General features: G+C 41.2%; 1 protein-coding gene across 13 annotated transcripts in view; it reads left to right on the top strand.

The window, feature by feature from the left end:
• MAPKAP1 (MAPK associated protein 1) overlaps positions 1–25,473 on the top strand; it is a 259,089-nt gene that overhangs the window by 166,597 nt on the left and 67,019 nt on the right. The gene's annotated exons all lie outside the window — the stretch shown is intronic.

Below are 25,473 nucleotides of genomic sequence, written 5' to 3'. Positions count from 1 at the left end.
ATTTAAAGGAACCCTGTGGTGAATCTAGATATAAAGCCAGGAATTCTTTTTGTAATTGCACAGTTTGTCTGAATTGGTGTCAGTTTTAATGTTTTATGTCTAGCTTTCTTAAAGCAACATACACCTGTCCTGAACTGCCCTGTGGAGAAGAGAAGCCCATATGTTTTAGAGGGAGCAAGGTTTCTAACACTCTTCTAACCTGAAATGTTCTCCAAAGGCTAAAATAAGCTAAAGAATCTTCTAGCTATAGAGTTGAAGAGTCTTATTTCTTGTATAATTGTAATGATGGAAAATCCAGTAACCTTTCTTTTATGAAAGTAATTTGTGAGTCAGAGACAGACATGTGGTTTCCTTATGCCATAGCAGGTAATCCTTCAAAAGAAGAAAAAGAAGGTGAAGAAGAAGAGGTAAATAAGATCGTTTAAATGTTCTTAGTCGAAAAGGCAGTAATTTCTGTGGGAAGCTGATCCTTCTCATGAAAGAACAAATAATCATGCTGATGCCACTTATGCATGGGCAGGGGGCGGGGGGTAAGAAATAAAGACCTGATACTTGATATCCACTGACCCAGTGGGAAAATGATAAAGAAAATTAGGGCAGCTAAAGTGCTTAAATGTATAACTCAGAAATGCCCCAGGCAAGAAACTCCAAGTTAAATATTCCTCCTTTCGTCTTCTCTCTGCCTCTTTATCTTGTTGTTTCTTCCCACCTGAGCCTCCCCCTGTCTGAAGTGCTCTGAGGCTCCTGATGGATCTTCTTGAGAATAGAGCAGAGCATGTTAAAGATGGCATTGCAGTCAACTATTTTATCTAGGAAGCCTGGAAATTTAGAGAATTTATGTCAGGCAAAAATCTTTGGGAACCACTTTAGAGACCCAATTATTTTAGAAAGGTGTATGAGCTCTCGCAACCGCCATATCAGAAAAACCTGATATATATCATTCGCCAAAACTACATTTGACCAGCGTTTACTCTTCCTACCAGTCGCTAATCTTTCAGAAGTTCCTTTTCCATCACAAAATCTATTCATTCACTCCATCTGGGACAGTCACCAACGTGGATTAGATTAAAGCAGAAGCCGAACGAAAGAAAGAGAAAAGACCTATTCACCTGACAGACTGTGTGGTGCTGCAGGAGGCACATACATTATGGAGTCAGAGGAAGGACCTTCTCTGGGCCACTAGGGACTAGTTCTAGAGCATCACTAATTTATTAAAGCTTTTTAGAAGAAAACTACATTCAGTGTACATACTAACTGTAAGCTGTACCCTGATTTTAGAAATGTTAAGAAGGAGGAAAAAATGCATCTTAGAATTCAGAACTGCAGTATCAGAATGTGCAGCCCTGTACTTACCTCCATGCCTTCCTCAGCTGTGACGTGGAGAGGTTGAGGGAGGAGTCACCCAAGGCACTGTGTGAAGGGGCAAGTGTGCTCTCAAGCTCTGAGTCTGGCTCTGACAGACCCTGTTGACCTCAGCGGTCACTGTCCATTGCTGCCTGCTGTGGGCCAGCACTGTGCTAGAATCAGGTGGAAACCCAGTGAGAAAACAGATTCAGAAAAGGGGCAGTAAAATATGGCAAATTCACAAGGAGAAGTACATAAGCTACTAAAGCAGCATAGATAAGGAAGTACTTAAACTACTGGGAGAGGCAGGGGACTGAGAAAAAATGCTCTGGAGTAAATGATTTGATGATTTTTTGAAGATTAAATAGAATTTTGCCAGATGGGTGAGAGGAAGGACAGTCCAGACAGAGACGTTTTGAGATGTAGTGGCAAAACATGGACATCCCAAATTTCCAGAGCAAGAACAGGGCAAAGGATACACTGCAGAAGCTAGGCAGTGTCCAGATCTGACCAGGCCAGACCTGATAATATACTCAAAACTAGAAAAGCTGTATTTGTTTACTGGGGGCTCACTTTGCAGCAGATACTATATGTAGGCATCAGGGATTTTGTTGAAGCCAGGAAATGGTCCTTACCCTCCTGGAGCTTACTGTTTAGTTGGGGAGACAAACAAATAAATAGGCAATTACAATGCCGTGCATGTGATCAGTGGAAATAAGTGTAAGGCCTGGGTACACACATCACACATGGTGGGAGGGGAGCCCTAGTCCAGTCTTAGGGGGTCAGGGAGAACTATCCTGAGCAAATCTTCCAGGTGAGACCTGAAGATGGTAGAAACTGACCAGATGAAGAAGGCTGGGAAAGAGCATTCAGGCTGAAGGAGTGAAGTGAGAGAGCTTGATGCCTTCTGGAAACCCATGTAGTTCCATATAATAAGCAGAAGAATAATAGTTAACAGGGTGGAGCATGATGAGCCTGAAGTAGTCATTCGTGACCAGGTCATGTTTGTAAACCATGTTGAATTTGAGCTTTATTCTGGTGGCAGAGGGGGAACCATTGAAAGAAGAACAATATAGTCAGAATTTCTTTTAGAAAACACACCATCTTCATGATAAAAATCGATTAGAGGACATAAACCAGGAGGCAGAGATACCCGTGAGGAGGCTCTTGAGGACTCTATCCAACATGATGAGCCCTGAATTAAGTCATGGAGAGAAGTGGATGGTACTCAGTACAGGAAGTAGAGAGATGGACACCATATAGTAAAGTCTGATTTCTTTTATTAGAGCTGAATGCACAGTTTGAGGAGAATTAAAATACCTTGAGGCTGCCACCATCTCTGGTATTAATATTAAAACTAAAGGGTGGTAAAAGATAGGCTTTTAAAGATTTCTTTTTAAAAAAATTAAATGCTTGTTGAAAAAAATTGAACATTTAAGAAGTACATGAAGTAAAAAGTAAATGTCTGAAGTTTTCCTCTTACCGTATTTGGTGTGAACCCTTGTTTTTTTTTAATTCAGTTCACACAGATATATGTATCGGCAGGACCCTGTTTTTTGTTTCTGGTTTCTTTAAATCACTATATACCCAACGTTTAGCAGTGTCAAATAGAAGACATTCCATAAATGTTTATTAAATGAACTTATAAAAAAATGTATCCACATAATAATTTTTAAGAAAGATACCATACAGTGTATTTGATTTTGCATTTGTTTTTCACTGGTTATTGTGTCATAAGCATTCTACTATATTACAGTAACCATCGCAGTTTAACCTTTCTGGTTAAATTTATTTAACTTAGTTCTCTGTTGTCGGACATTTAGATTATTTCCAAATTTCCAGTTTTATACAAAAATATAGTAACAATCTTGTATGAATATTCATTGCACAGTTGTGCTGGTTGTTAAATATAGGATTGCTTGTCAGAGGTTTGCTTGTTTAAAATATTGGGAAAAACAAATCGCCCTTTAAAAAGTTTAGACCAGGGCAGCCTGAGTGGCTCAGTGGTTTGGGGCCTGCCTTCGGCCCGGGGCATGATCCTGGGGACCTGGGATTGAGTCCCACGTTGGGCTCCCTGCATGAAGCCTGCTTCTCCCTCTGCCTGAGTCTCGGCCTCTCTGTGTCTCTCAGGAATGAATGAATGAATGAATGAATGAATGAATGAATGAATGAAAAGTTTAGAACAATTCTTTGACACTCCAAGAATATATGAGAGCATCTTCTTTTCCCACTCCCTTACTGACACTGATGTTGTCAGTCTTTAAATTTTGCCAGACTGTGGCTAGCAGTTAATATCTCATTTTCATTTGCATTTCTGGGGGGTTTTTTTGTGTGTAAAGTTAAGCATCTTTAAAAGTATTTTATTTGCCATTTATCTTTCTTAAAGATCGTTTTTAAGTCAGTTGTTTTAGTGGGAAGAGAAATTGAGCAGTCTAATTTCACAAAACTCTTTTTAAGAAGTACCCTGTAGTTTAGAATACGGTTTACTTTACAACCCTCTTTCCTGCCCCAGCAGGTACACACACACACACACACCCTCGTATAGAAAAAAGGCACACATCCAGCCCAGGCCATTTTACTTATTTGCCTTTTGGCCCTTCACTCACCAACAAAGCTCTTGTTTTTTATGTTTGGATAGAGTTAGCTGGTAATTCACTAGATTCCAATTCACCTCACTTAGAACCATATGTTGTTACCTCCCTACTTTGTCACAAAACTATTTGAAAAAACAGATTTCTTGTTAGTTGATTTTAGTCTGATATGTGTATATAGTACTTAGAAAATGCATCATAATCTGGAAATCAGAAATGTAGACAAAAAAGTTGTCACTCCTTAACACGTTTATTTTGGGGAGGCACATTTACGGACATGTCTGGCAGCTTTATAAACAGTACTACTGGCACCAAGGGCAACTGTAGGGGGTTAATGGAGACCCTGCATCATTCCTTGCCATGTGCCTGGTGAGTTAACTCCTAGAAGTTTCTGGGAATGGTAGCAAGTGGGGAAAAGGCTGCAACCAACAATCAATGTCACAAAGTGGGGATGACTAATTTGCCGAGGACACCGTTGAGACAGATGTTTAATTAGCTGAAGTCAGAGTGGATAAATTGGGAGAGGACTGCCTATGCAGAGAGATGCCCTGTTCCCTCATCTCTCATTTAACTGGTTTGGTTTTGGTTTTTGTCCTTTCTGTTTTCTTTTGGAAGGCAACGTCCTCAGACTCAGGGGAGCTGGGAGGGGAATAGGACAAAAAGTACCCTTTGGTACATCTACTGAACACTTACTTATATTTTTGTATTTAACTATATTTTTGTATTTAACCTTGTGAAATGGACATTATCTATTTTTTATGGTTGAGAAAACTGAGGATGTGTAAATGTGTATTGTGTATATGTACATGCATTCTTGTGTGGGTTGCTAATGAGTGACATAGATGAGATTTGAACCTGTACCCCTTGATTCTTAAGCCCAGCATTTTTTTCTCTGTACTGCAGCTTCCACACTTAAAATGTAATACAAATGAGAGAACTTTCTGGAATAAAGTAATCTGTATATTGACAGGAGCTGGTGTATGCATTTGTTAGAACTGTCAAATGATACTCATAAGATTTGTGCATATCATTGTATGAAAATTTTACCTAAAAGTAAAAAGAGAATCTCAAATATTGGATACCAGTTAACGTTATGCACACTGAATGTACTGATGTCTGCTCTTCACTTTGAATTTTTTTTTAATTTTTTATTTATTTATGATAGTCACACAGAGAGAGGGAGAGAGAGGCAGAGACACAGGCAGAGGGAGAAGCAGGCTCCATGCACCGGGAGCCCAATGTGGGATTCAATCCAGGGGTCTCCAGGATCATGCCCTGGGCCAAAGGCAGGCGCCAAACCACTGCGCCACCCAGGGATCCCCACTTTGAATTTTTTTTAAGAGATGCATTGGTAGATGGATATATGATAAAGCATATACAGTAAAAATGCCAGTTATAGGGTCTAGGTGGTGGGTACATGGGTTTTCAATGTATAGTTCTTTCAACTTCTCTGTAATTTAAAAATGTTGATAATAACCTAGGAAAGAACTCATAAAAATTAAAAATATATAATTTCAGTTCTGCTTATTAATGTAAATTTCTGAGCTTACAAATAAATGTCTTTGTGGTATAGAAAATACTAATCTTTACTTCTTAATAGGGTAGTTTATCTTTCACTACTTCATATGTTAAATGACATCTTTGAGGTCATAGTTTCTTCCATGGACCTGTGGTTTTAAGTAGCATATAGAGTTATGAAAATATAATTGTTACCACTTATTGAATATTAAAAATTTGCCAGGCAATCTGCCAAACACTTTTTGTAGTGATGTCTTTTAATCCTTAAATCAAGTATTTGAATTGGTTGTTATTTTTGTTTTATAAGAGAGAAAACTAAAGCTCAGAGAGTCTGCAAGACTTGTCCAAGATCACACAGCTAGTAAGCTGGGGAACCGGGACTCAAAACCAGATGTATGATGCCAAAGTTTGTATTCCTCTTACTGGCTAAGTCTCCAGGGTCCACGTGGCAGTGGAGGCAGATATGCTTTTCTTCCTGGAGAGACCAAGTGCACCTGCTTCATTTGGACATGGCAGCATGATTCAGTGGAAAGAGTACAGGTCTCCACCCTAGCTGTGCCTTTCACACAAGCTGTAAGGCACAGACTAGTCTTCAAACCTTTTTACCTTGGTTATCTTTTCTGTCAACAGTTCATAGTAAGTGTTCAGTGGATATTGGCTGCCTTTATCCTTGTTGCCACTGCTGCACCAGGCACACCATAAAATCTAGCTTTTGAGGTTTTTATTTACTTCCTTTTCTACCCATATGACTTTGTCTTTGCCTGTACCTTTCATTTGCAACAAATTAAGTCTGTAGAAAGCTTATACCCGGTGATAGAACCAGCCTTTGAATTGTGTTTGGATATGGATCTGCTGGAAGCATCCTTTATTTTGAGCAGGAGAAAACTAGATCCAGAGGGCCAGCACTAAAGATTTTTGGCTAACAAGAAACTTATGTCAGGCATGTAGGGGTGGCCTCATGGTCATAAGGCACAGTCATCATGTAGCTTATATCAGCAAATTTAATTTATTGCACCCAAGATTCTAGAGAGAAAGTGAACAAATTACAATTACCTGTAACAAACATGTTTATAGAAAGGTGATTATAAAAAGCCTTTGTATCAACAGCCAAGTAGCTCACAAAACCTATTGCTTCTTCTTAGAAAACATTTGAAAGAGAAAATGTAATCAAACACCAGTATGATTTTTGAGGAATGATTACAAAAGTTACAGAAAGATTTTGAGTGCTGTCTGTCCGCCCCTTACACCCCCCATGAAGCAGGCCATTCATATAATTACCCTGTTAGTAAGTATAGTTTTCCTCTAAGGAAAACTCTGCCAAGGTTGGGTTTAGCCATTTGCATGAAAAATCATCACTTTATATGAGCTATGCCCCCATAGAAGACCTCTTTAGCCCAGAGACCTGAGAACTCAGCTTCTATCTCTCAATGCTTTCAGAGGCCTGACACTAGAACCAGTCTTCCCCCATAGCAGTTTTATTAAAAGGCAGTTTTAACAGTTGCACTGACAACTTTCCACAAAGAGTTTTTCCTTTTTGAGTAAGTTACAAAAACTGGCACTTTCTACAATGCCTTTAAATGCATTAAGAAAAAAAGAAGAAGAAAAATAGCTCATAGGTATTTCTTCTTCTGTCCTACAGTGACAATAGTACCCAGAAACAAAGATGACTTAAAATCAGGAAAAGGCATTGAAGTGGCACTGGGAGGCAAGTCTAGGGAAAAGATGCATCAGCACCTACTTCTTGTTACCTGGCTACTGATCACAGTAGGACAGTCAGCAAGGTGGATAGATTTTATTGTGCCATCAAACCAATTTTTCAAATAGAAAGTCAGTGAGATGTGATTAAAGCCCAAGTGCTACAGAAGATACAAGGTGGTCTATTGGAGCTCCTCAATCTTCCTCAAAACTATCACCGCTAGATCATAGAACTATCAAATCATAACAAAACCCCAGCTTTACTTTTTTTGTACACTGCATTTAATAGAACAATGTGAATTAGACAAAATTAAGACAAAGTATGATTTAAGTCTAAAAAAATCCTGAGGGTCATGTAGATCTCTCAAGCACAGTGTATCTGAATCCAAACTCCTCACTCAGTAAATATTTATAGAGTCTCTGCTACATTTTAGGCAGTGTATAAAGGATGGCAGGCCTGTTCTCAGCTCTGATTTTAGTGGGGTAGATGGTCAATAAAAACAGACTGAGATAGATTTGATAAGGATACTCACTTCTGGTTAAAAGGACTTCTTTGAGTCTCCAGTTTTATGAGCACCACTCCCAAAAGGACTCCCTCTTGCCTCCATGATCAGGCATTACCTCAGATTTTCCACTTGAGCGAGTTTCCATGCATCTGCCAACCAGTTACCAACACCGCGCCCTGATGCAGGAAGACATGGACAGGACAGCGATGGCTGGGTGAATTCATGAGATCAACAGTGTAAATTAAGAGGTATAGGCAGTAACTCAGCCTTGGAAGCTGCTAGGGAAAACACTGTCCCTCAGCCACTAAGCCTTGCGTCAGCGGCGCCATGGGCCTGCCCCAATGAGTTCCTAAAAGCTTGATCTTGCCAGATGTTGGTGAGTACCTTACCAAGGGAAAGGACAGGGGCCCTCCTTTTCTTTTAGGATGGGGGAGTTGAGCTTTCCTTTGAGTAAAATGAAAGCCCCTTGTGGAGAACAGGTTCCTTTTTGTTTGCCAGCACTGTAGCTGGTGTGGAGTTGATGACTAACGTATTTTGTGGAATAAGCAAAGGAGAAGCAGTGAGAGCCAATCTGCAGCCCACAGCTGCTTCACTCCCTGCCAGCCCAGGCTCAAGACTACGCACTTCCTATCCAGGAATAGATTCACTGCACTTTGATTATTGGAAATCAAACTTCCTCTGAGAATTAAATCATCGAATGAAAATGTAAATGTCTTAAAAATGAAACGCAGTGCACATCAGTTGAAATTAGTGTTGCCTCCCAGGTTCCCAAGACATGAATCTCTAATGAGTCCTTGGGGAGCCAGTGGAATACAGCAAAAACAGACATTTTTAAGCCCTGATAATCAAGTAAGGGTGCCCAACAGGAAGAAGCTACTGCATACATCCTATTACAGAAAAAGAGAATTAGGGCGAACTCACTTTCCAAAGCAGGGTTGCACATGTGTGAAAGGTAGACCACACACTAATTCCTCATCTTCATAGCAGAAGTTAATACGTATTGTCTGTTATTTATAATCATTTTTAAAACAGCTGAGTAAGAATGCTGATAAAAAAGAAGGTGGGTACCAGAAGAGCCAAAAATTTCTGAAGTAATTACCTATAAGAAGGAATTCAGGGATGTGCAGGGAATTAACTTTTTCATTATAGGACTTGTGATATTATTTAACTTTTAAAACTATATAGATAGCAACTACCCACGGGTTCTGTCCCCATGCTTTAAGAAAAATACTTTTTGCACTGGAAAAAAAAAGTAAATAATAAAGATAAAACCTGTATATACAGGTTGACCCTTGAGTAACATGGGTTTGAACTACATGGGTCCACTTATGTGTGAATTTTTTATAGTACAGTACTATATGTGTATTTTCCTAACTATTTTCTTAACATCTTCTTTAGATTACTTTATTGCAAGAATATGGTATATAATACATACACCATACAAAATATGTATTAATCAACTGTTTGTTATTGGTAAGGCTTCCAGTCAACAGTAGTTAAGTTGTTAGACAGTCAAAAGTTATGTGTGGATTTTTGGCGGTGTGGAGGATCAGCAGCCCTAACCCTCTTGTTGTTCAAGAGTTCCTTTGCTAAAAGTAAAAGTTGTTTTTAAAGTTTGTAAAAAGAAGACTACATACTTTCAAATTCTAGAGCTTAGAAAGATTTCTTTCTTTCCTTTACTAACATGGACTTTATTTGGTAACTTCCTTTCTCCTAAAAGCCACAATTTTATTGCGTTGGATTTTATTGTGTTGGATTTTATTTATTATTTTTATTTATCCATTTTATTGCATTGGATGTCACTTTTCTATGAGAACACTGTTATTAAATAGTTGCTTTCCATTGCAAACATCTCTAAACCTTTTAAGACCAAAATGTTATATGAGTATAACCATTATATTGTGATTTTGCCAACATCTTGTCTCTGTGGCCTGTATTTTCTGAAGGTTAAAGCACAAGCTATTAGCTGAGTACTCTTGTCCCATCCTAAGAATGACTAATATCTCAAATATAAATGAAAACAGCTGCTTTTCCATAACATTAGAGTTCCAAACAGCTGTCACATACACATTTTGACATTCTCTCTTCTTTTTTTTTTTTTTTTTGTTTCCCCAAATTGGGACAAAAATTAGTTTACTGAATCTACTAATCTGGTTAAGTATATCATCTAACTTCTGTGGAAAAGTGGAGAGGAGGTCACAGAAAAGCATTTTGAATTAGAATATAGCCATCTCCAAAGATTCGAACTTACTTAAAATGAAAACTCTGTGATGAGACCTCTCTGTGCCAAGAACATAAAATTTTTTGTAGAGGCCTGGCTGTGGCTGCTGTACCAGTGTTGCCCTTGCCAGAGAGCCTGCGCCTTGGCAAGACAGCCATTGTTCTCTCCCATCTCAAGAGACTGTGGAGTGCCACCCCATTGTCTCCTGAAAGCCTGAATCCGTGCTGTCTCATCTTCTGCAGCCGTTGGAGGGTTTATTTCAGGGATTATTGTTGTGGATCAGAAGGCTGTGCTCCCCCTATTGGCTTAATGCTGGCCCTACCACTCCTAAGTAACCTTGATCAGGTCATTCACTCTCTCGGAGTTCCTTGCTTTACTTTGCTCTTCAGTAAGATAAAGTCACAACTATATCACACGCTGTTGGCTGGTAGTCTTAATTGTGGGAGCTTAATACCTGTGTTCTAGCTTAATCCCCGAGGGGTTCCCCTCTTGCTTCTCTTACTCTTTCTAGCTCTTTGGTGGGTTTCATAGTCTGTTTGAACTTCATTTTCCTCCTCTATAAATGAGAATAACACTATCTTCTCCATAGCATTGTTGCCAGAATTAAGTAGATATCCATGTGAAACACCGAAAACACTGTTATTATTTTATTACTCCATAAATGTTAGTCCTGACCCCTCCCTTCAGTTTCATTGTTATGAGACTCAGCCATGCTCACAATTGTGTGATATAAACACTTTGTTTTTTGTGAGTATGACTGCTTTGAGTCATGATTCAACAGAGACCCTAGCTACTAAGGAACCTGGCTCAAATTTAGTCCACATTACATACAGCCCAGAATGTGTGCATCTGTCTGCCCAGCTGCTCATTTGAGCTTTTCCAGGGGTCTGAGGTGCCTTGTCAGAGCAGCAAAGCATCAGTGAGAACACAGGTATGCACGTGTAAGAATGACCTAGCATTCCTCTGTAGCACTCTGCATCTGGGGCTGGATATGCAGAAGGGTTAAAAGCTGGAGAAACTTTTGTCATAAATTTACTCTTCAGCAGGACTTCCCAGGGAACATCTGACATTAGGAGAGAGGAAATGCTGATTGGTCTCGGAGTCAGCTGAAGGAGACAGGAGCTGCAGTGGAAGCTGCTGGATTTACTGTTATTAGCAAGGCAAATGGAAAGCCAGCAGGGCAGCCCAGCTCCCAGATAATAGATGTAACAAGAAGGAGAACTCCCAGGAAGGAAAATGGCTGGCAGCCATGAGTCCTCTTCCCCCTCTACTGCCATTTTTTTCCATCGCTTTTACCTTGTTTTGTGTGTTTAGCACAGGGAGAAGCATATTTTAACATTTTGAGTTATAAGTCACAATTGATTTAAAATAAAACAGGATCTATAATTCAGCTTACCAGTTTGATAGTTGAACATGGTGAAATGTTAAAATTGTATGAATATAGTATCAAACAGCTGCCATTTATTGAGCACTTTCCATGCCTAGCCTAAGTGCTTTACATGTGTTATTTCATGTAATCCATATAACAACTTCATGCTTTAGAAATTATCATCATCCCCAATTTAGAGATAAAAAACAATGCTTAGAGACCTTAGGTAATTTCCCAAGGTCTTAAAATTTAGTGAAGCTGGGATTTGAACCATGCCATTAAGGTCCTACCAGTCCAGTGGAAAGTACTGAGACAAGAGCACAAATGGCTATTATGGGGCCAGACAAGGTACTGGCAGTAAGAAAAGTGCTTACTGAGGCCTGTGTTCCTGTCTTGAAAAACAGCCCTGGCTGGTACAGTGGTATTTAGAAGGTGGATGGGTAGGCAGGGAAGAGCCCAGCTGGCAGGTAGAAATGATCTCTGAAGGACCTGATCCCTCAAAACAAGAAGGGCATGAAGGCAGTTGATACCTAAGGACCACAAGGACTGAGGGAGAATTGCAGGTCCTGACAGCAAGGACCAGGGAAGCAGATGATGCTCAGCATCCAGGGACACAAATACAGAGAGCTGTGTCCTATGCAGGGTCAGGTCAGAAAGGCAACAGGTGAACAAAACATCAATTGTCAAGATTACCGCTAGAAAAAAAAAAATCCCTTTAAAAATACCTACCAGATCCCAGCATATACTAGTTTTTCTCATTAAGCCCAATGTAGCTAGCTTTTTTTTTTTTTTTCCCTAGCAGGAGAACCAATGAAAACTAAAAATATATATCTTTAAATGCTAAAATCAAACTTGGCACAGAAAGACATTCGGCTAAGAAACCGACATCACCATCCACCTAATTAATTCAGTAAGTCATTCATCAGACATTTACCAAGCTCTGTAGTTGCAAAGATTAGTAAGACTCCCACCTCACATTCACTCTCTTGGGGTTCATTGAATCACTGAGAATCATGGCAAGTGGGATTCTCCAAACTGTTGTTCTCTTGGTCATTCCTCACCTTTTCCTTCATTTTTACCAAACAAGTGTAGGTGAATTCAGGTAAATTAAATGTGTACATTTAAATGTGTACACAGAGAAATCCAGGCAGGTAGGTAGCGTCAAGGGCAGGCCCAATTTTCTGAGAGGCCCACTGAGAACCTAACAGGGTACTAGACCCAGGGCAGGGTTCTGGGCAGGGTTGGGCCAGAGGCAAGGCCACTTACCTGGATGAGACTTGAAGATCAAGGCCAAAATAAAAAAAAGGAAGTCTTGTTTTAGGTTGGCCTTAAATTGCAAAAATCTTCTTGTTTTGAAGCAGAGCCTGCAGGTGAGATGAATGTTAAGTGATGTGACTTTCCCTATTGTGGGGAAAGGAAGTGGGCCAGTCTGGGAATCTGGTAGGGCCTGATGTCATGGAGGTCAGTTGGAAAAAAGTGTATGCAAAGGGTCCTGGAGGCCAGATAAGACTTAAGGAATAACCGTAAGAAAGGGATGTGGTTTTGACAGACTGGAGGAGCAGGCAGTGTGAGTGAAGGGAACTATGATACTATGCACTGAACAGTGAGGAGACCAGTTTGGCTGGCTCATAGAGGACATAGATGAACAATTAGGATGGATAGAAGATCCAGAGAGTAGGGCAAAGAAATTGTGAAAGGATTTTTAGCATGGAGGTGATATAACCTTAAGAGAGGACCCTCTAATAATAGGATGAAGGATGGATGGCTGGAGGCCAGGAGAAGAGTGGGGAGACCATTCTTGATGGCTGGATGATAAACAATTCAGGGGAGATATTTAAACAGGTAGTCTGCAGAACTTGAGAGTTGACTGTCAACAACAAGGAGGGAAGGCTGAGTAAGAAGTATTCCAGACTTGTGAGTGCCTTGTTCACTACTATGAATCCTTAGAGGCCAGAATCAGTATTAATGATCTTTGCATCTGTAGTGCCTAGCCCAGGACTCAGCACGGGATAGGTTCAGTAAACATTTGACGAACAGCTGAAATAATTTATTGTCATTGGAAACCTAGTTACAAGGAAAAAGCTGTTTTCGGTAGAGAAGCTTAATACATTTGTAGTTGATTCTCCTTTGAAATTAGGATCAAATAAGTGCTTGGAGTTCTCTTCATTCCTGCAAAGGCAGGCCTGAGCCATTTATTGTCAGTGGTACTTCGTTGGAGAGTTGATGGAAGCCCCAAAGAGGCCCTGCAGCCTGTTGTCCCACCCACGGTTACAACCTCTTCCATCGGCCACTGGCACCCAGCGGTTTATAGAACACTGTCACTCTTAGTTCCTCACAGAATCTGCTCAGTAGCCTGTCAAGTACATACAACTATTATCTTCATTTTCAGAGGAGGAGACAGAGGTTCAAGAGGATGTAATTTACCCAAGCCGGTCTCTGGCATAAGCAGATATGAATAGAAGTCTTCAGATTCCACTGTATCCTAACAAAGTCTGATGATTGAAAACAGCTGGCCCTAAGCATACTCTCCATTGACTTAGTTTGGAGTCACCACTTTTTTATAGCAGAGAAAAGGCTACAGACAAATGAAGTCTCCTTTTTGTTTGCTTCTTTTGTTTTTGTCCTTAGGTGTTTGTGACTAAATTCACTAATTTTGCTGGCTGTCAAGGCTGTGTTAAGGAAAATGGGTTTGAACTGCTGTGGTTTTTGAGTACTGGACTGGATGTCAGAAACCTTTGCCATCACGGGAAATTCTGTCACTCTGGATTTACTATCTGTTCCCCACAGCTGAATTCCTCAGCAGTGTGATTTAGCACCCTGGCTCCCCATCAACCAGTTTTGGCATTTATTTGAATGCATTACCCCACTGGCTTCCATAAACTATTTTACAATTGTTTAAAATAAATGACTGTTTATTTCCACAAAAACCATCTGTATTTCTTTACAGAGTAGCAGATAACTGTATGTAAAATTTGGTAATGTCACAGTGACTCAAGAGAAACAGATTAGATTGAAAAATTGGATGGTAAGGGATAGTGTTAAAGGTTTTCATCCTCGGGCAGCCCTGGTGGTGCAGTGGTTTAGCGCCGCCTGCAGCCCAGGGTGTGATCCTGGAGGCCCGGGATCGAGTCCCACGTCGGGCTCCTTGCATGGAGCCTGCTTCTCCCTCTGCCTGTGTCTCTGCCTATCTCTCTCTCTCTCTCTGTGTGTTTCTCATAAATAAATAAATAAATATTTTTTTTTAAAAAAAGGTTTTCATCCTCTGTAACAAGTGATACCTGGATTTGAAGGAGGAAAAAAAATGTTTCTTTTTTCAAAGTAATACCAGGCTTCCTTTCTCCAAAGGGAAATGCATTCCTGCCAGCTGGGTAGTAACAGGTTATGGACTATGAGCATTTCTCTGTTTTTCCAGCACTCTCTCTGCCTGGGGTGGTGTTGTATAGGAAGCTCCTATCCAGCAGCTTCCAGCCTTCACCAAGTTTTAGGGTTATCCATGCCTTACCTCTTCTTGTTCTGATGGTGAGTGGATTTCTAGGCCCGTGTGTTATATCTCAGAGAACTGGTAGGAGACACACTGGGACAAGGTTGATGAGAGAGAAGGTAGGTCTGAGTCAGGGAACTGAGCTGAAAGGGAAGCGGGATTGGCTCCTGACAGTGGTGGTCTTCCATTCTCCAGCCAGAGCCCAAAGCAGCACAGATCTATGCCAGCCCTGTCCATCCCCAGGAAATCCAGTCAGAGTTGGGGATCAATTGTGAGTCTCCAAACAGGGGGGACATTTGGAGGCTGCTGGAGGTAGAACTTTAGGCCTGCTTTGGAGGACAAAGTAGTCAGGGTGGTAGCCAAGCAGGCCGAGTTTCTATTTAGTAACCACTGAAGTCACACACTTTTTGCTGTGGCTGCCCCAGGAATGCAGAGGTACTGAAACATGCACTCCAACCACTCCAACCACTCCAACAACCGCCATTTGCATACAGCTAGTAACAAGAGATAGACCCAAACAGAGACTTTCTTCGTGTGAGTTGCACAGAGAAGTCCAGGGGCAGAGGTACTCAAGCTGCTTTGATTTCTTGAGTAGGAGAGAATGAGTACTAGAGAAGTGAAGTAAAGGGAAGATTACTTCAGAGGGACTAGTATGAGCAGAGCACAGAGGGTTGAAACAGCATGGTTTGGAGGGTGTTTCTAGATTACTGTATCATTGGGTGGGAGGCAGGAAGAGAAAGGAAATAAGACTAGCATGGCAGACCTCTAGAGGTTCCAGCCTTTGCTGGAGAATCATACCCCACCTCCCCACCCCCACCCAGTGAAGCTTAGACAGCAAAACCAGAAACCCCGACATGATCTGTGGAGCCCTGGGAACAGCTCTTAAAAGGGAGTTACTGTTATTATCCCAAAGCAAGGCATAGAATGTTTAAGTAACCTGCCTAGGGTCACACAGCTAGGAAGTGGTGGAGCTGGGAATTCAGATCCAAGCAGTCTAGCTTATAACTACTATACCATCCTGTCTCAAATGTTGGGGTCAGCAGGGTTTGTGGGTCACTCCCTACAACACATACACATACTAAGTTTAGGACAGGGAATAAATCCAGACCTTCCTCCTACCCCTGAAGCTACAGAAATGGACTCCAAACACACTGCCTCTTGTCTCAAAGCCTGAGTGGAGGCACCAGGACTGTCCTAGAGGGAGAGACACAGTATGGAGTCACCCTTTGTTTTCCATAGCCCATCTAGAAATCCAGGAGGAAGACAGGGCAGGCATAGTTGTCTAGACTAGGGTGATAGAACAGCAGATGGACAGTAACCGTTGGTCTGCAGTCATGGCCTCTCTCTGAACAGCCTGTGGGGGCTGCCTAGCCTCAGATGTTCCAGTCCTCTTTACCTTTACTGCCTAGCTCCTTTGGGCAGCTCTGGAAGCCTTTGTGGCCCACCTTATGCCTTGACTCTGGACCATGGGAACCCCTGAAGAGGCTCAATGCCATTTTTGATCCTGGTCCCCCAGCTACTTAGGTGTCTCCCCAGCAGCCACTGAGCCCCCATGATCCACAGGAGCCAGAGATGGTAAGAAGAGTCTCCAGAGACCACAGTCCATAGTCTGATTTAGCTGTAATCACCTCTTAGATTGTTTAACTTCATTTTTAAAAATTGGGTTTTTAATGACAGAAGTAATACCTATATATGCCCACTGTCAAAAAGCCAAACAAGATAGAAATCTATAAAATAAAAAAGCAAAAAAGCCTTTGTCTTTGCTACTATCCCATCCTATGCACAGACGTTAACAGAGTTAACTAGTTAACGGAGTAACTGTGCAAACTGTTTGGCTGATATCCTCCAGATTGTGTGTGTGTGTGTGTGTGTTTGAAAATACACACTCGTAAATGCACATATATAGCTGAGGCTTTACTTTATTAATATGGAGCATGCTCTGTACATTCTATATCTTTTAAAATTTAATAATGTATCATGGAAATCTTCCAATGTCTTATTAACTTGGTTTATTTTTTTAATAGCTACATAACATCCTAGTGTACAGAAATACTGTAATTTATTTGATCATTTCCTGCTGGAGAATATTTAGACTGTGCAATATTTTATTTTAAAACAGTGCGGCAGTGAACATCTTTGAACATACATCATTGTGTGCTTGGAGTAATGCTTCTCCGGATAGATTCCTTTGTTGGGTCAAGAGTCAAGGTTGTTCAATTTTAAATGCCACCTTGTTGAAGTCATTCTATTGAACAAAGATTATTGAGCACCTACAAAGAGCCTGTTGCTATTCTGGAGCTCTGGGAATACAGAGTTGGTTTTATTAAAAAGCCCCTCCACCCTCATCTTCAAAGATTTGCAGGAGGGGGGCGGGGCGGAACCAATGACAGACAGAAATGCTTCTAATCCAGCATGCTCGATCCATTGAGACAAGCAAGGCCCCAAGGAAGTTGCAATGAAAGAGCTCTTGACTCTGACAGAGATTTAGGCAGGGCTGCAGAGAGGAGGGGAGATGCCAAAAGATGTGCCTCCCTACTCCTCCCAGGAGCCCATATGTGAGGCTGGGTATTCAAGAAGAAATTTGTTCTAAAGAATTATGATGCTCCTGCATTTTCTCCTGCACAAAGAAGGAAATCTCGGCTGTACGCCCTTTCCTTTCCTCCTCTTGGCACTTTCTGATTGATGATTGGAAATGATGGCAATACATAAACTATTTTTCTTTTTATTTTATGACCTGGTAATAGCAGTAACATATTTCCAGTAAATGTTTTCTATCGCAATAAAAAAGTTGTAACAAGACTAGAAATGGGTATAGTTAAACCCTAAAGAAATCATACTTTCAGAACTGTGGATTGAGGCGGTAACTCTGTAAATCATTTAACTTAGAAAAAGGTCCTCCTCCACCCGAACAATTCAGGGCAGGCAGCCTGTGTTCACTTTCAGTGCTCAGCAGATAGGTGTATGCCACGAGGGCTTGGAGAACCCTCAGTTTTGACCCTCATAAAACCGACTGCTCTCTCTCTGTCTTCCTGCCTGGCTTCCCCCACCCCAACACCTTTACTCCTCTTCGAGCCAAAGAATCATCTCAACCTTAAAATTCTTTTTTTCAACCCCCAAATCAAGAAATCATAGCATGCTCTTTCTGGAATACAGCATAGTAGTGTGGTTAAGAGCACAGGCTCTGGAATCATACACCTGGATTCTTGTCCTGGCCACACGATTTAACCACTCCAGTTTTCTTCTCCTCTGTAAAATGAGGATTATAATGAGGCCTCCCCTCTAGAGTTTTATGATTCAGAGTGCTAATGCACGTAAAGTGCTTTGTTAAGGGCCGGGAAAGTCCTCAGTGTCATTCACCGTTGTATGAAAAAAGAGTAAATTGATGATTTTGTTTAATTTGCATAGCAGTATAACAACCAACATATATTGTGTGCTTATTATGTCGTAGGCATCACGTTACACATAATCTTTGCAGTTACTCCTCAAAGGTTTAGATCGGTAATGTGCCCAGTGTCACATAGTTTGTAAAAAAGCCAATATTTTAATCAAGGTCTTTCTGACTCCAAAACCATTGTCTAACCACCACATGTCCACCTTCTAGGATTAGATACTCAGCAGGAGCAGAGATGGTAAAACTAGTCAAAACTACTCAAAAGTAGTTCTGTCTTATGCAATCATGGCCTCCTTTGGCAAATAATGATTTTGGAGCAGATGATATTGAGAAACTATGCTCTAGGAGTTCCAGGGCCAGGCAAAAAAGAGAAATTCCCTTTCCCTAATTGCACGGAGAGCAGCCTGCTCCTCAGCTGATCCTTGTTTAGGCCCTATCACTCTCAAAAGAATGAATGTCTGCTTTTTCTGTTTGTTTGGTGTCCTTAACATGCTCTAAAAATTAGGCCTTTCCCAGCCTTTGTCTTTAATTTCTGATTCTAGCTGACACCTTCATTAATGGTCCAGTACAAGCTTTCTGTCAACTTGAAGACTACTCTGTAAAAGTGGTTTTGCTGTCCTATCAATAATGGTCATAATTTCCCCAATACTCTCATCAGCAGTGAATTGAGTCTTGTAGCAAAGAAATGGAAACCCCAGTGCAGTGGTTTTAAAGTGATTTGTCTTGTAGACGGCGTCTTATTTCAGTAAAATCAGGTCAGTGCAGCACTGCTGGGTCAGATGTAAGTCTGATACAAATTACTTGGAGGAAATTGATCATTTGAACATTAGGTTATTTTTAGCTACTGTAGCTTTTTAATATCTCTTTTTTTCTTTATTTACATCTGTTTTAATAAACTTTAACCATCATCATCAGGGAAATTAAATGTCTTCTCAATTTCAGCCTAGCCTGTGGAAGGAATACCATCTCCCCACCTGCCTTCCCTGCACGGTTTTAGGATTGGCCGCAGTTCCGGCCTCGTTTAAAACACTTAAGCCCCACTCCTCCTCATCCTCTGGCCGGCCCCATTCTGGCGTTTGTTTATTGCACACACTGGCCCCTTGACCAGTCTGTTCTTCATTGCTATTGAAAGTTAATGGGGGCAAAATTGCATTCCCAAACATTTGAACCTGAAGTGGCCAGGGCCGAACTTAGTTGATCTCTGGTGATCGGTTCAATTTAGTTACGATTTTTTGCCATTAGGCTGGGGCTGAATGATGGTGATTTGGTTGAGGCCAAATGTCTGAAGAAAATTGGCTCTCTGATAAGAGTGCTGTTATCAGAGGGGGCTCCCTTCTCATTTACATTTAGATGAGTATTGATTATTTATTTACTCAGAGAAGTGAGATTCGTTTCCAATCTTATCTTTCTCGTCTCTGCTTGTCAGCAGAAAGAGAGATAGAGCTCCTGACATCAGACCAAGATAACAGCACTTTGTAGTAAAGATAAAAGTTGGAATGGGCCTTTTTCTAGTCTTGACTGAAAGGATAAGTTTTAAAAATTAGAACTGATGGGTCATGCTTTCAAAACCTTTCCTGAAGGTTTTGTAGTTTAACTAGGCAGGAGAATTGGTTTATTGGAACAGCCTTGGTCTTTCTTCTTTTGTAATAGGAATTGTATTTAATTTGATTATATTCGGCTGATTCACTGAGAGCAAATTGTGTATTGGCTCAGAAGAGGCTAAAATGTGACCTTATTGTCATGTCACCTTGTTCCTTTTTTATTATTTAAATTCCAAATTATCGGATCTGAGCCTCAGAGGGAGTATAAGCTACAGTGGCTATCACTTGAATATAATTCAGTGCTTACATTAAGATCAAGCAGAAAATGATTATAGTCTCCCCTAGAGGAAGAGTTATAAGCAATAGCATTGACACTAAATGCAGACATTTTAGAATAGCTGATGTTGGGTCTGAGCTCTGATACAGACGGCATCAGCTTGTCAGGGGTGGCTTTGGCTCAGTGAAGAGCTCACGATTCAGTGAGTCCCTGCCATGGAGCAGGTGAGGCTTGGCACCGTTTGCCTTGGATGAGCCTCCCTGCCATCAGCCTCCTCTGACCCATTGTCCACGGTGTCTTCAGAAGAATCTTACCATAGTGTAAAGCTGACAATGTCACCTTCCTGCTCTGTTAGCATCCGTTGCTGCCGGACCTTGACCAACAGTCTTGGCCAAGCATCCCAGCCTACTTCTCCTCTCACCCCAACAGAACCTATGTCTTTTCCACACTGAATTTCCCCTTGGTCCATGTGGGCTCTTCAGTACCTCCTTGCTTTCGGACATGCTCTTCCCTCTGTAGAAATGCACTGTTTCCCCTACTTCACCTGGCCCTGAGCCCTCCTTCAAGAGTGTGCTCAGATGTTCCACTTCAGGATAGAGGAAGTTCGTTGTTTGCCTCTTCTATGCTTCCACAGCACCTGATCTATCCCTACCTGGGGAGGAGCACTGACTCAGGCCCTTGGATAACGTCTGCTCCTGAATGTGCTGCCACCTCCTCCAGCCTACCTGAGGGCAGGAATCACTGATTATTCATCTTTGTGGCTGGGTCATCGTTGGTGCTCAGGATACCTTTGTTACATGATGTGTGGGTGGCGTTGTAACATCACCTGTCCTTTGATACCTGTGCTGCCATGGTTGGCTCCATGACCTTTACTCATCAGTTTTAGACTATATTTATTGAACCTGAGCCTAGGGAACCTTAGGACTCCCGGCTGCTGAACAAGTCTGATTTTGTAGCTTAAAAGCAAGCTTGCTTAAATAGATATGCACCATCTCCCACCCTACACCCCTGTCTTGGACACACGTGAGAAACAAGATACCACATCCACTTTAACACCAGCATTCCCTGCCATCATGTATTTTCCCTTAATGGGGCTATTAGCCTGTTGGGACTCTTGGCCTACGGTTCCACCTGCACCTCATCTCAGCTAGCTCTGTCCCAGCCCGTACGAACAGTAGTAGATGCTGTCACTGAGCACTGTGCCGAAGGAGTCAAGGATTGTCTCATTTAATCTTCATAGCAACCTTCCAAGAGAGGTTCTATTATCTTCCTTTTATAGATGAGAAAATACGCAGAGAGGGACCACTGGGTGGCTCAGCAGTTGAGCGTCTGCCTTTGGCCCAGGGCATGATCCTGGAGACCCAGGATCGGGCTGGGCTCCCTGCATGGAGCCTGCTTCTCTCTCTATGTCTCTGCCTCTTTCTGTGTGTCTCTCATGAATAAATGAATAAATAAAATCTTTAAAAAAAAAAAAAAAGGAAAAGAAAATACACAGAGATTAAGTAACTTCCCCAGAATGCATGTCTGGACGTGTTACTCCCTGAGAGGGTGCAAACACCTGGATTTTTCTGCTCAGAATCCAGCCTTTCCTCCTCCTGGCTCATACTTCATATTTTTCTGGCTGCAAGAAGCTCTTTCAGATTAAAGTAGCTCTTTAAGCTGGTGAATGGAAGATGATTGACATAAAGGCACATCCGTGGAAGTATTCAACCTTTGACTTCATTTTTCTTTAGGCAGGTGGTCCTCAAATTTGTTCTGATGCTCAGCAGTAATAGCAATAGGTTAATTCATTTATATCTCACTTCAATCCAAAGAACATCTGGAATATATACATCCTTATAATAGGATAAAAATACATGAATTGAAAAACTACATGAAAGGAAAAGGAAAATAAAGATCCAATCATCACAGAAACGCATGCCCAGTCAGCACAGTTGGATCACATGTTTAGTGCTGAGCTTCCTCAGAGGCAAAGGAGAAAGAGAAACCATCACTTAGTCACAAGAGTTATATTAAACTGTCTGAAGATACAAAAGAGCAGCCAATAGCTCCAAGAAAGCACAGCTTTTCCTGAGAGTGAGGTCTGAAGGAGTTTTCCCCTTGCATCTTTAGAAATAAGAGGCAGAATGTATGTATGTATCCACCATCTAACAGATTTTCTTTGAAACTTATGTGCTGAGATGTTTGCCTCAGATTTACAAAATCCCATAAAAATCCTGCCTGGCTGTTATAACTTGGGACCCTCCCAAAGTGCCCAGAGCAGTATTTTGTTCCTAGACCATCCAGTGACATGGTGTTACTGCAATAAATACATCATTAGAATACCCAAGCAGGTTTTCCTGTCTCGGCACAGTAACTGCTTCCCAGAATCCTTCTTTGGTGTCCACATCCACTGCAAAGTAGAGAGCATGTGGCTTCATGTGCAGCTGTGATATTTGAAAATCTCTTTCCATAGGTGGATGTTGCCTTGAGAAATACATCCTGTTCAGTGGGAAGGAGACTTTTATATAATCATTTCCTTGGAAAAAATATATTAATAGAAGCTGACCTCACAGCTTGTCTTTTTAAAGTGGTTTTAGCTGCTATTTTTTCTTTTCTCCCATGTTAGCTGCCTGAAAATTAAGCATTTGATAGAAATTCTAGATTGATAGATCTAGTAGGTCTAGGTTGTCATGATCTCAATTATCATCACCAGACATTTATTAAGAACTTGTTATGAGGGAGGCAGTATGGTTTGTACATATTATAGAGTGCAGACTAGGGCAGCCTGGCTGTGAGTCCTCATTCTGCCACTTCCTATGGGACCTTGAGCTGGTTTTTTAGCCTTTGTAAGTCCCAGTTTCTTCCTGTTATGAAATGGAATTCATATTCTTTACATCCTAGGATGACAAATCAGGTGTTCTGTATTAAAGGCCTAGCACGGTACCTGGCACACAGTCAGAGGCCCTGCTATGTTCTGACCTCTTAGTATTGATATAGTCCAGTGAGGAGGCTGTGGTTGATAGCTGACACTTATATAACACAATTAGTGTATCAGACACTGTTCTAACTGCTTTACAACTATTAACTTATTGAATCCTCAGGTAGGCCTATGAGGTATTATTATCCCCATTTTACAGATGAAGAAACTGAGAGAGATTGAGTTGCCCCAAAATACATACATACAACTCATACAGCTGAGTTGATCAGCCAGGACTAGAGCAAGGCAATCTGGCCCAAGTCCATTCCCTTAACTACCAGGTTATATTACTTCTCATACATATATGGCCTAAAGTTATCCATTTGGCTTTTTCAGGGGGAAAATGTGTGCAACAGTCTTTCTTTCTTTTTTTTTTTTTTTAAGATTTTATTTATTTATTCATGAGAGACACAGAGAGAGAGAGAGAGAAGCAGAGACACAGGCAGAGGGAGAAGCAGGCTCCATGCAGGGAGCCCAACGTGGCACTCAGTCCCGGGTCTCCAGGATCACGCCCTGGGCTGAAGGCGGCGCTAAACGGGCCGAGCCACCCAGGCTGCCTACAAGAGTCTTTCTGTGTGAGATATCTCATCCACTGTTTGGGCAAGAATTAGGAGTTCAATTTGGATTTTGATCTCAAGTCTCATCTACAGCTTAGCCACCCTACCTTCCCCGGAATCCTTTGCTATGCCCAGAAATGGGTTTCCAAATAGGTCTTCAGTTTTTATGGAAGAGCAGAGGGAGTACCTAGGGTAGAAGGTAACACTCAGAATTTCAGTTAATGACAAAACTGGGCACATATAGGAATATTCTTAAGGAAAGATGAAAGGAGAGTCTTCCTGGATGGATGGAAAAATAAGGTGATCCTGTCTTCATAAGGATCCAGGATATAACCATTGGACAGAATATTTAGTATGTATGGATTTCATAAAAATAAATAATTTCAGATCGTTTTCATTTTGAACTTATAGAAACCACAAGTTAAGTGATTCAGAACCCAAATGAAACTACAAATCTACAAAAATTTATACTTATGGTATAAACTATGGCCTCTTTATAATTGTCCAGTAATTTATAGTTTGTTAGAAGAAGAAAGGTTCAAAACACAGGGGCTTTAAAGCCTAAGACCCTTGGGGTTTTATTTCCCCTGAGCTACTTCCTACCTTTGTGGTCTTGGGGAAGTTACTTCATCCTGCTAACCTTCAGGGTCCCAGTCTGTCAAATGGGGATAATAATATCTGCCTCTTAGAGCTGCTGTTAGTATACAGTAAGGTAACGTGTAGAGTGTTCGGCATATAATGGCCATTCAGTAAGTGAGCATCATCATCATATTAGGCTTCAAGGAGAAAATCCTAAAGCTACTTTCACAAAACAAACTATTTTAATAGAAATATCTGCAAGACCCAAGAAACAAAAGAGGGTGAATGGTTGATTGATGGCTGTTATGGCTTTGAGAAGTGGTGGAGGGGCTCATCATGCTTAGAGACAAGGAACCCTTGCTAGTACTCCCTCCCTCCCCTAGTTTCCCTCATCACGTTTTCCAGGCAGCCACAGAGACTAGAAGGAAAGAGTGCAAAGGAAAACAGCCTGATATACACCGCGATGCAGCCAGGCCTTGGGTCCCAGCGATCAGGAAAGTGGTGGCTTATTTATAGCCTAGCTGCCAGGTAGGCAGACAGCTGTAGGTAGGCAGAGAAGCCTAGCTGACAGGTAGACCGAGAAGCCCAGCCCACTGTGCACTGTGCTCAGAGTCAGACTAAGCAAGTCTAAGTTTCAGGGTTACCTAAGATGAAAATGACGATCTGCATAAACAGATAAATGTCTGATTTTGATTAAATTATCACATGTGAAAGACCTATTAGAGATGCCACAATGTGTGATAATTGTGGTATCCCCAGAAAAATGGCATAGGAAGAAATCAGAGGACTTATAAGTATATATATGATGTATTTTAAATTATAAAAGTAGCCTTTTTTATTATAGGAAATGTGAAAAATACAGAAAAACACTAAGGAAAAATAAAACACTCATTATCCCACCATCCAGTATTAGCACTATTTACATGTTGGGAATGACCTTGCAGTCTTTTTTTCCCTTGTGACTTTACCCATATTTTTTCACAATTGCAATCTTCTGCACATGTTGTGTTATAAGTTGCTGTTTTCATAAGATAGCATATTATAAACATGTTTTATAAAACTAGATATTTTTGCAGCATCACTTTTAAGATCTTTATGGTATTTCACAATATTTTGTTTAACCAGTCCCTTGTTGTTATATTTAGGGTGTTCCCAAACTTTGGCTGTCATAAAAAAGTGAATTATTGTGGCTAAACATTGTACCCAATTTCACCCTAAATTCATAGAGGTGGATGTCAGTGTCTTGCACACTATGTTGCTGGGAGGTATTCAGGGCAGTCCAAGATGGTTTAACCGGCCCGTGTCTTAGAAAGCAGCTCTCTAGGTTCAGCGGCGACTCCTTTACCCTAGTGGGCTTGAGGCCCACAGCTCTGAAAGGTGGGTGCTGGGAGGGGAAAGGAGAGGGTGCATTGGAATCTTCTTACCAGCTGAGTTTTCTGAAAGT

This window comes from Canis lupus, chromosome 16 (assembly GCF_048164855.1).
Source record: "Canis lupus baileyi chromosome 16, mCanLup2.hap1, whole genome shotgun sequence".
NCBI classification, from domain to species: domain Eukaryota; kingdom Metazoa; phylum Chordata; class Mammalia; order Carnivora; family Canidae; genus Canis; species Canis lupus.
Note: the sequence above shows the minus strand (reverse complement) of the source record. Positions and strands in the feature narration are given on the sequence as shown.